The 12,643-nt window shown below is 39.4% G+C and overlaps 1 protein-coding gene across 1 annotated transcript in view; it reads right to left on the bottom strand.

The window, feature by feature from the left end:
- Positions 1 to 12,643, bottom strand: part of LOC131699416 (A disintegrin and metalloproteinase with thrombospondin motifs 2-like) — a 233,400-nt gene that overhangs the window by 12,824 nt on the left and 207,933 nt on the right. The window lies entirely within an intron of this gene.

Raw genomic sequence — 12,643 nt, 5'->3', positions numbered from 1 at the left:
ACTATTTTATTGCAGTAGGAACTAGTAGCAACATGAATACAAAAAGTGTGTCTTGTTTAAGATTTCATTTTACACGGCTGAGCCTTTTTTGTATATTACTTGAACTCTTTTGTAGATTTTGGACAGATATACATGTGCATATTACTTATTACACCAGGCTATTCATTCCAATGAATTTCCACTCCCAATGGTATATGGCAGTATTCAGGATCTGCGATTACACAGAGTGCATTCTAAACATTAAAAATCGAGCCCTACAGAACGCAACACACTGTGCACAGACTGGGATCCAACAGATTAATGTTAACATTTATTTGACTTAATTTACAAAACATATTCAATTTAGTAGCAGGGAAGTTGACCCCACATGAGTTGAATTACTCAAAGATATAAAAACTATTACATTTGTTACAAAACTAATCCTCAGTATCCCATGTGCATGTACTGAACTAGTTATCTTGTACTTTCCAAGCAGCATACCAAGTCTGTGAAAGCAAGGCTTGATATTTAGAGTAGACTTCTGATCAACTGCTTCAGTCTTACACCATTAAAAAAAGACACATTCTACAGAAATGATTTTAAAAAAGCATTACCTGCAGAGGTTTCTCATAGGCGGGTGCCTGTCGTCAAGAGTAGTATTTAATTTAGAACCTTGAAAAGGTCCCTTGTCTGTTCTCTGCAGTGCGATAGGCTTAGCCTGTGCTGGTATGCTGCAAGTGTGCTCTGTACAGGAATCTAGCCATGCACTATTTATGAGCTAAAGAACTACCACCTGGGGGGCTGGGAATGGGAGGGGCCGCATAAAGCTACAAGCTGGATTTGGAACTAGAGCTTTCTGGCAAAAGCTTAATGATTCGTTGCTTTGATTTAACAAGGACTTAAATCATTTTAACAGCAAGAATGCACATCAAATGGGTTCATTATTATTATACAAATCTGTAGTTTCACCAATCAAAACTAATTTAGACTTTGAGTGTTTAAATAAATACTTTTTTGTAAATGCATTGTCCTTCACAAGCATGATTCTTGTAAATGGTGTCTGACGAGCTAGATACCAGGTGTTCAGTTGGCAGGTGCTTCCGTGTCCAAGTTAGCTAATTATTGATGTCTCACTGGGAATGCCCTCAGAAGTGCTGATTCTTTGGAACATTATGGAGAGCAGACTTTGCTGCAGACTGCCACTCTCTTCTTCAAAGAGCTTAGAGGCTGGTGATCATTGACCTGGGAGGTGCAAGGGTAACAGAGCCCCTGAACCATGGAAACGGAGCACTTTCTTTAACCTAATTTATAACTCATTCTATCAAAGATGTATGTCCCGGGATGCTTTGCTTTTGTTTTCAAGAACACCCAAGTGCAGCTTAATCTTGTTCCCAAGTGCAGTTTAATCATGTTCCCAAGGCATTTTCTGCTGTTGCTGTGCCAATTAGTGAACAGATGTTATAAACTGAATGCTAAATTGAGTAATGAAAATCACAGGAACCTTTAGCATGTGTTCAAAATAAACTCTGTTTTAAATATCACTTTCCTTATTATAATGAAGGACATCTGGCATCTCATTTCTTGAGTATAATTAGAAGCAACATTGAAAATCCTGCACACAAATTATTCACACAACTCAAATCAAATATTCCAATAGATTTGGATACATATGGATCAGCGCATGGCTATTCTCTTCTCAAATGGAAATGTTATTACCTTTTAAGAACTGATCTTGGCTGTGCAATGGTTCTGTCCGAGGGGGCAATGGTAGCACACAAGGTCAGCTACAATGGCAAAAGCCCTGGTAGATTGCAGTACTATGGTACCACATCAGTGCCAACGTGTTACAGTTTCACAACCACTGTACAATTGTTCCAAACTCAATGTGTTTCCATTGATTTTTAGGCTGTGGTCGGCTAATTCTACATCATTTGTGTAGAGTATTGGTGCTAGACACCTATCAATCTCTACAGTTATACTGCAGCTATTCACAGAGCCAAGCTCTGCACCTATGTACACAGTCATGATCACAACGGTGCAGTATTCATGGAACGCATAGACCGGCAACAAGTTCAGCTTAAGGTAGAGGAATGGTAAATCTACAGGTGTAAGATTGCAAGGCAATTTTAAATTCATAGCACATGTAAAAGGAAGACTCTTGCTAAGCATCACTGCCAGCTGATAGGGAATGCACTGCACAGATCCACAGCCACCATTTCCCACAAAACCACCCAGCTAACACCTCCAATATCATGCCTGCTTGTTCCAGACTCTTGTTTTTTAATAGAAACTCTGCTTCCCCTCGAGGGGTAGCACTGAATAATGAACATAGCGCCGACACCGCTGTACAAAAGAGTCGTCTCCTTTGCAAGGAGTGTATATCGGGTTCATGTCTGTGTGTGATTACTTCACCTCCCAGCCCTGCCGCTGCCTTCCCCCGTGCACGCTACACTCTCCCCTGCCAGCCTCGGACTTGCTCACCAGGCTACAGTCCGACAAGTGCGTGCCGGGGTACCTGCATCCACTTCTGACACCAATGTAGGGCAGCAGTGTGGAGTAGTGGTTAGGGCTCTGGACTCTTGACCGGAGGGTCGTGGGTTCAATCCCAGGTGGGGGACACTGCTGCTGTACCCTTGAGCAAGGTACTTTACCTAGATTTCTCCAGTAAAAACCCAACTGTATAAATGGATAATTGTATGTAAAAATAATGTGATATCTTGTAACAATTGTAAGTCACCCGGATAAGGGCGTCTGCTAAGAAATAAATAAATAATAAATGTAGCGAGCGATCTCGGTTAACGTAGGCAGGCGCATCACACAGGGCAAGGCAATCCACAAAAAGAGGGTGGGCGCGAACCTAGGACCTCTCGCACTAAAATATAGTGCCGATACCACTGTACAAAAGAGCCAGCTCCTTTGCAAGGAGCGTATATCGGGCTCATGTCTTTGTGTGTGATTATGTCACCTACCAGCCCTGCTGCTGCCTTCCCCCGTGCACACTACAATATAAATGACATTTTAGAGCATTCATAAATAGTGTCAAACTTCTTCTAAAACAGTTTTCTAAATTTAGTGCATAAAAGGGTTTATATATATTATATATTATATATATATATATATATATATATATATATATATAACAGTATTAAAATAGGTCAAATGAATACAGAACAGAATGCATTGTATAGATGACGTTTACATTTAACAAAAGCTATGTTATTTTGATTCTTGCATCCTTGCATGTATAGACGTTATCCTTCGGGCACCCTCTGCTGCAGCAAACCACAACTCAACTCCCACTATTTATTTGAACAAATGTCGCACGACTCTCGCAATGTATGCTAGAGATCTCACTAAGACGCAACAAATATTTAAATTTGTATATTGCGGCTCTTTTCATTAACATATTTTCTCTTCGTACATATGACGAAAATGCAAACTGTGGTATGTTTGCGCTGCGACTGGCCCACCTTAGTACATCTATCACTATTTCTTTTGTGTAATTAGCACAGTGACATCTTCAAAAGTGCCTTTAAAAATCAATGTATCCCCATTTCAATGACAATTGTCTACTTTATAATTCCCAAGTATGAATCTTTGCTGAACATTTTTAGCTAACCTTTACCAGTTCGTAAACAGGTTACTACCATATAATACCCAGCATTCCCCAATTAAACAACATTTCACTGTTAGTGGGCTAGGTATTAACAGTTACTAGAATAAAAACACTGAAACATAGAGGCAGAGAAAAACCCACTGGAACTTCCCTTAGTAAATCACAATAAAATTAAACATTATCACAAGGTTCCTAATGTTCTTTCAAAGTCAATGGAAAAGGAATTCATGAAAGAAAACTAACATTTCTGTGTTAGTCATGTTGTCATAATAAATGGTTTCTCATTATCGGTCTTGCATGCCTTCTAAAATGCTAGGGATGTTTCTTGCAAACATGTAAGAACTTGCCCAGTACAAACAAACTAACAGAGCGTTTGACCCACACCGGACACTTGTTCAATCTAGTTTTTATTGGTTTGTAGTGGCAACACTCATTGTAGTTTGTATTTATTTATTTATTGCATTTATAAAGCGCTTTTTATACAAAAGTATTGCAAAGCACTGTACAGTGCATAGCAGAAAAAAAGAACAAACCACAATACATTTGTATAGCATGTCACACATAAAACTGCCACAGTTACATTAAAACCCACTAAGATAAGAAAGCCATTTTACAAAAGTGTGTTTTTAGTCCTTGACTTGAAAACTGTAACAGTCCCAGCTTCCCTGGCAAATGAAGGCAGAGCATTCCATAATTTAGGAGCGCTACAAGAAAAAACCCTACCTTCCGTGTTGCTTTTGTTGACCATAGGAATAACTAGCAGCCCCTGCAAAGTCTTAAAATCAATTCTATACTGCACAGGGAGCCAGTGTAAAGATGCCAAAACAGGGGTAATATATTCACTTTTCCTGGTTTTAATCAGAATTCTAGCAGTGGTATTCTAAACAAGCTGCAAGTGGGATACCAAATGTTTTGGGACACCAGAAAAAAGTGCATTACAATAATCAATTCTAGATGAAACAAAGGCATGCATTTTTATTGTTTGTAGTGGCAATGCTCGTCGTAGTTTGTATTGGTTTGTAGGGGCAATGCTCATTGTATAACATGGTGTGGTAGGGTAGCGCGTGCTCATTGTATAACATGGTGTGGTAGGGTAGCCCGTGCTCATTGTATAACATGGTGTGGTAGGGTAGCGCGTGCTCATTGTATAACATGGTGTGGTAGGGTAGCGCGTGCTCATTGTATAACATGGTGTGGTAGGGTAGCGCGTGCTCATTGTATAACATGGTGTAGTAGGGTAGCGCGTGCTCATTGTATAACATGGTGTGGTAGGGTAGCGCGTGCTCATTGTATAACATGGTGTGGTAGGGTAGCCCGTGCTCATTGTATAACATGGTGTGGTAGGGTAGCGCGTGCTCATTGTATAACATGGTGTGGTAGGGTAGCCCGTGCTCATTGTATAACATGGTGTGGTAGGGTAGCGCGTGCTCATTGTATAACATGGTGTGGTAGGGTAGCACGGCAGACAGGCATAAAACATCATTTTTTTCAAAATAAACAAACACAAAAGAGGCAGGGCTGAGTTGTGATTGCAGAAGCTCTCATTACCCTTGTGTTAGCAGCCTTTCATTGGCTTCTTGTAAGGTTTAGGTCCTACTTTTAACTTCTAAAGCTTTAAATGATTGATTGATGCCTGTCTGCAACGTGCCTGCCTGTATCATGTGTCTTTATCCCTGCCCTTTTTATGAGAGAAAAATGAGCTTTGCAGCCCATGGACATGTCAGTATTAAAGGTTCTCTGCTATGTATCTTTCACATTTACTGCATACAGTCTAGCTTATTGGAGTGTTCTGTCTATATCCTGGTAACCAGTCACTTACATACCAGGTTATATACAGAGATCCAGGTCAATTGACTGAAATGCAGGAACTGAATCAACATCTTCTATACTAAGATCACATCCATATCGTGCAATGCACTACACCTAGTAAATTTAAAGCAGTAATTTATGGAGAGCGCTCATGCCCCTGTTTCTGGTGGCAAGCCCCACTAGCACTTGTCCTGTCCTCTATTATTAACCAAGCTGATCTTATCCTGCTGCAGGCCCTCATTTACTCCCTTGTTTGCAGCATCCTGTTCCCCTTGGTAACTGATTCATTTAGACCTTGCAGTAATAATCCCCTCACAACAACTCATACGAGCTTCACATTTTTGTTTCCACTTCATTGGTCTTGGACAGGCCAAGATAATGATTAAAAGGAATTTGGGCCATTCATCAGTGTCTTAAGCTCTTTGCAAGTAAATTGCTTTACTGTCCCAAATGCTAAATTATGACCCTTAAATTAGGAAACCAAGGCTTGTAGAGGTTCTTTAATCTGCCCAGGAGGTTATGTGTCACCAATACACAGAACACTATAATTTATCCCATAGTTTCACTTCTTTACCCCTCCACTCAGCAGCCAGTCCAAGGCTATCAAAGCCATTGTAGCAAACAACATTTCCTTAAACCTTGTTACCTTTTGTGCAGTTATATTACATAGATCTTAAATATGTATTTTTGAAAAAAAAAAAAAAAAAAAAACACACATGTTATAGTTAACTTTTCTTTGTATTAATAAACCTCAATAGAAAAGGGACTTGGCTGTCTGAGTGTAGATGTAGTTTGTTTTCTACATCTTGGCTGCTGAATGTTGCACTGGTTTTATTTGAGCCATTAATAAATGGAGGTCCTATTATCACATTATATTCCTCTGTGATCTGGAGTACCTAACAGCTAACTCACATCAGTGAATCACTGAAGCAATAATAAGATCAGTGAAATGTACTGCAAGAATTAACTGAGCGCTCGTTCAGCACCAGACTTCTTTCCTCCAGTATATTAATGGGATTGTACACAAAGCGCACGAGTCAAACACACTGCAGAGCAGAGCTTGTATTTCCTAGCTCTGTTCAGCAGTACAGTACAATTGTCTAAATGAATACTTCACACCACCTGCATTGGCATAGTATTTTTGTTTTCATCATTTTATTAATTCCATAATGTGTGCTTCCTAATTCCGACGTATTAGTGTTTCTGCACTTATGGATGCAAGGTCTGTTTAATAGAGTCACCAGTATACAGTATTTAACCTCTGGGCATTCTTTGCGCAAGCCTGAACAACTTCTCCTGAACTAGCAGCTTTCTTACAAGACATTACTTTGCTGTTTTGTTGTTTGGTGTCTGCTCTCGTTATTTATTACCAGTTTCTCCTTGTGGTGTTCTTGGTCTTGCACTGTGATTTAGCTCTTCAGAATAGCACGTATGATTTTATTTTTCTAATACGTGAATGCTGTTCGGCTGCTATATGTCAAATTACAGGGTGATATATTATTATTATTATTATTTTTTTTTTTTATTTCTTAGCAGACGCCCTTATCCAGGGCGACTTACAATTGTTACAAGATATCACTTATTTTATTTATTTTAATTATTTTTATATACAATTACTCATTTATACAGTTAGGTTTTTACTGGAGCAATCTAGGTTAAGTGCCTTGCTCAAGGGTAAAGCAGCAGTGTCCCCCACCTGGGATTGAACCCACGACCCTCCGGTCAAGAGTCCAGAGCCCTAACCACTACTCCACACTGCTGTCCATATATAAATGTCACTTGTTATGTGGGTGACATGGTGATGGTAATTTTTCTTAAAACAATAACCGCATTTATTATAATGTATAAACCCATTTCCAATATCGCTCTCTGAAAACGACAGATTTACACGTTACAACAAACTAAAACAGACCACTCTAATTTAGTTCATAAATCAAGGTTGTTACACGGGCAAATGATTTACTAGGAATCTATTTAAAACAATGGAATTTATTAAACATGCATTCAATCTAATAAGTTCAGAAAATCAACACAAACAAGTAATAATGCAGAATGTCACCCTAAACAATCGCACAGTCAATATTACATAAAAACAGCGTTCCAGTCTAAGTTCCACGGAAAAGCCCTGTCTAAACAGCAGCTGTCGAGGTGGATTGCAGACTCAGTTAGGACTACATACGACCTAGCCAACCTACTCCCACCAGAAAAGGTCACTGGTCACTCCACAAAAGGCCTTGCAACCTCCTGAGCGTTTTTCCAGGGCACATCTGTCGCAGGCATTTGCAATGCTGCAGTATGGGCCACGCCTCACTTTACCAGGTTCTACAGACTGAATGTCATAGATCAGCAGAACCCTGGTTTTGGGACCAGAGTGTTAAGAGCAGCCACTCATTCTGCTTTTTAACACATTTTATTGTGTTCCACTTTAAGTCCTGGGGTAGTTAGCCATTCATCCTTTTTTGGACTCCTGGTGTTAAATGCTGAAGTATATACTGAATGAGGGTTCTCTCTCACTGTACTGTGAACTATATGCCATGGACCCTTACGGTCCTCGGCCAGAATGCTAAAGGCAGTTTATCTTTGTTTTAGCACATCTGCCGGTGCTGCAAGTCCTTCCCTTGCGACAGTTTGGGTATTGTATCCCATTTAGTAATGATGCATACAGGGCTCTTAAAGGAGCAGCTTTGATAGACGTGCTCAGGTAATTCAGGCTAGAAGAGATTATATCCCATTCGGTAATGGTTACATTTCTATTTCAGGGAACCAGGGTTATGATAATAACCTAACATTTGAAGAAAAAAACATTTGTTCTGATTATGGTGCCTCTACAGAGTGGGTGACGTACCATTTGGATTTATTACTTCAACATGTACTGTAACTCAGTCACTATTCAAGACATGCAATGCTTTCTCTTGGCATTAACCCCTTGTTTGGGGTGTTGAATCTATTGATTAGTTCAATAAGTTTCCTCCTCTGAAAGGTACAGCTCTGTACTACAGCCCTCTCCTCCATGGTGGTGCGCAGGTTTTGGAGTCCTCTGGGACTTTCTGGATAGAGTGGTTCTTCCAGAAGAAATATTCCAATTCCACAGTTAAAGAAGGGATGTTCAAAGGAAGACAGGAAGCAATAAGCCTTGCTGTAGTAAATGTTTTGAAGTTTGAAATGATAAGACATTAAAACCCTCTAAGGTTTGGAATTGTATTTCCTCAAGGAAGTGCAAAAGGCAACAATGTAGCCATTATATTTCTCAGTGTGTTTATTATAGGGCTCCATAAACTCCATTGCCACTTCACTCCTGTTTACATAAAGAAAATTCTTATTATTTTCCCCAGACAAAACGTGTGATGCTATTCCAGTTTTTAAGAAACCCACAGCTATTCCAGACTCCAGGGCTAATGTTAGCATCGCTATTGGGCTGAGTGGGAAGAACAGGAAGTTACACAGCCTCACCACTGGAGGGGATAACTACTCACAGAACACAACTCATACAGTATTTCACAATAATGTCTATTCATCTCTGTGAGATGTGAGCTTCCGTCATTCCTCTGAAACAGAGCTCACATAACATTCAACAGCTCAATCAAGGCATTCACTCCAAGATCCATGTTTGTATAAATCACTCCTGGGCTCAACCTTCATCAACCAGCTTCATAGAAATGTGGCCCAGAAGTCTAATCTACCAACCGCTGGTGCCTTCTAGAAGCCTAAGTCACCAATCAAAAGATAATTTAAAATAAAATATATACATAATTGATTATTTCAATTTTAAACCAGAGAATGCAGAGGGTCCTCATAACTGCATAATAATCGCACAGTACTTGAAAATATGTTTAAAACCGAGAGCATATCAAGTGAAATGCAATCCGAAACATCACTAAAAGGATAGGACTGTAGGATACAAGTTGGGTGAAGATTGGTGCAAAAAACAAAGTTTGCTGAAGATTAGTGCGATGACAGACAGACAGACAGACAGACAGACAGACAGACAGACAGAGACACAGTCAACCTCGTGGGAGCCCAATATAGGCTTGTGTAGAAATCCTGAACAAGAACACAGGCACCTCATTTCAAAATCAATATGCTCAATGCAACAAACCATACCTACAACCTCTGTTATATGTTCTTTAGCATTGGAAACTAAGAGGGAACACATTTTGTAAGAACCCTGTCACAATTGGCTTTTACTGAGTGAAACAGGTAGGACTATATACCTGGGAGGTGTTTGCATACTTCTTCATTGGTGAGTTTACAGATACACTGTAAACTACAGCGTTTAACTACATTGGTAACCTGTAGTGTTTAATACCCTTATAAAAGTGTCCCATAGTAAAAGCATAGCAAAGTGTAAAGAAGCACTGTGAAAGCATGGTAAAGTATACGCAAGCATTGTAAAGAACAGCGAGGTATGGTCAAGCATATTAATAAACATGGCAAACCAGGGTAAGCGATGGTAAACGCATAGCATAAGCATGGGAAAAGCATGATAGCAAAATATTGTGGTACACTGTTATGGGTAACTAACTTTTTTGTTTTTTTACACAGCCACACTAACCCGTTTATCAAAGCTTTCTACACACATATACACCCCTTTCTTGTGAAACTAAAACACACCAACAGTGTAGCACACCAAATAAGAACCAGCTGGTCGTTTCTCGTTAGCTCTCAGAGAGTTTCCTGAAATTGGTGCAAGTTGTGTTCAATGGTCTGTATCCCTTTACAATGTCTGCTTTGTACTCACAAGAGGGCCACTTGTTATCTCCTTGTACGGTACATTGTGAAGGTGAGAATGTGTGGCTCTCTGCTGCCCTCTAGTGTGAATTTAAAGTAAGTAACACTTGTGTTTCGTGCTATAATTCCTGTTATAGTAGCATTTGTCAGGTGTATTTTCTATATTTATTGAAGTGATATATACTGTATATACCCATGATATGCTGTAACGGTACATGAATGGTTAATGTTTATTTCAATGTTTATGTACGGCAAAGAGTTATAAGCAACCTTTTTTTTAAGATAACTTTAAACCCTTTATTTGATTTGCATTTCTGAGCTACAGGAGCTTGTAGATTACAAATCACACTCTTGCTGCTGCAGGGAGTAGAAGATGCATATCTGTTTAGCTGACGGTTAGAGAGGCTTCAATGAGTCTTGCATACCTGTCCCATTGAGTTTTCAAAATAAAGTAAACTAAAATCTTAGTGGCCTGAATTCAAATGAATACTTACGTAAGAAAAGGCATACAACTATTGTTTTATATTATTTGGTAGAATGATAGACTGTGATACAACGCTCCTTTAATTGATTTTAAAAAAAGTAAAAATATCAAAACATAAAGACAACCATGAGATGCTTCTCAATCAACTCAGCCCCCGCCGCCCCTGGTTCTTACGATTGGTCAGCAGCCAATACGTGATTTTGCACGACAGCAAAGCATACACAAACACTCTTTCCATCCACCTATCGAGCTAGTTTATAATTTACTCGGTAAAACTGCCACAAACATAGCAGCGATTTAAGGAGGAAAAAACAGTTGTCCAACTAATGCAGATTATACCGAGTAAAAGGGGTTTCTCTGTGACGTTTAAGGTCGTTATCTCGAATTTGCATGTGTCTCAAAGTTTTACTCTCATTAAATATATTCGACGGATACTCGATCGCTAGTCTACCAAGTAAACACGCTAAGACTTGTCAGCCCCTATTCCTATTGTAAAGTCGCTGTGCGACGTGTAAAAATACCTTCATTTCTTGCTGCGATGGATCCTCGTATGGAAAATCCCTTAAGAATGTTTCTGTTTGGAAGACTCCTTTTGCTGTACCTTTGCCAGCTGTGACCACCGTTAAAACGATTAACAGAGACGGTGGCGGCACAGACTGGCCCTGCTGCAATTGGAATTGGAATTGGAATTGACCACAGGCCGGTTATACACAAGCTGTAATTGACCCATAGGGTCCATTAAATTGGTTTAATTTAATTGCTCAAATGAAAAGAAAATAAATAAATAAATAAATAATCCTGTAAAAATGGAGCATCATGACTACACACTCAAATAACTCAAGCAGGAGAACATTAGGTTTACACCACTTTATTTACTAATGGTCTAAACTTGTTACAAAAAATACAAATGTTCATTCTTTTACAGCTTCATAAATAAAAAAACTACTAAAAACAATGTTCTTCCACTTATGTTGTTAGCTTGTTAAAGTTGTTCTAACATTTTCTTAAATAAAATAGTAGTACAAAAACAAAAACTACTTTTTTTTTTAAGTAAAAAAACAAACAAACTTTAAAATAAATAACTACCAATGACTGGGTAGAAAAGCTGAACTAAAACATGTAAACAAATCACGGGCCTGTTGAAATCACCTCCTCTTGTCACCTCATTGTTCTCTACCGCCCTCCTGGACCGCTTACTCACTTTCTTGATGAGCTTCACTTCCTCCTCTCCTCCCTCCACCCCTGTTGTTCTATTAGGCGACCTCAACATCCACCTCTCCAACCCTAACTACTCTGCTGGATTTCTGACCCTTCTTCACTCCTTCGCTTTCTGCCTCTCCTTGTGGCCCCCCCCCCCCCCAACAGCGGGCCGTCAACTGGACCTTGTCTTCACTAGGGACTGCTTGCCCCCAGCCCCCTCTGTCATTCCTCCTCTGAAATGTGATACTTTACAATGTGAAATTTTGCAATGTGATACTTTGTACTGTGATATTTTGTAACACCTGTAGGTCTGCCGAGAAATAAACCGATACAGACGGGGATTGCAGGGTCACACTTTAAAATAAATGTCTGTAATTCCAATGTATCTAACACATGCTTTCCTATTGATTTCAAATGAAATTCCTATTGAATTCAAAAGTCACAAGCATGAAATCATAACATTACCCTTAATACAAATGAAATAATCATGAACAGACACTTATTTTAAAGTTTTATCGATTGCAGTAACAGACCGGTATCCATGATTTTATAACCTGAAATGTTAGCGAGAAATTGACTTGTGCAGAAATTAAAGGTTTGCTGACCAAAAGGGGTTTAACAGTAGAGTTTTGAGCAAAATACGGGAGAACATCTGTCCTGGGAGTTGTCTGGGAGAAGTGTCCAAAACCCGGAAGAGTCCCGGCAAATAAGGGAGAGTTGACAGGTCAGAGTGGAAGTGTGTCCCCACAGATGAAACTACCTTTAGGCTGAGGATAAGCTCTGCTTTCTGATACGCAGAATACATCAAATGAAAAAGATCATGTCAT

The sequence above is a fragment of the Acipenser ruthenus genome, chromosome 22 (genome assembly GCF_902713425.1).
Source record: "Acipenser ruthenus chromosome 22, fAciRut3.2 maternal haplotype, whole genome shotgun sequence".
In the NCBI taxonomy this organism is placed as follows: Eukaryota; Metazoa; Chordata; class Actinopteri; order Acipenseriformes; family Acipenseridae; genus Acipenser; species Acipenser ruthenus.
Note: the sequence above shows the minus strand (reverse complement) of the source record. Positions and strands in the feature narration are given on the sequence as shown.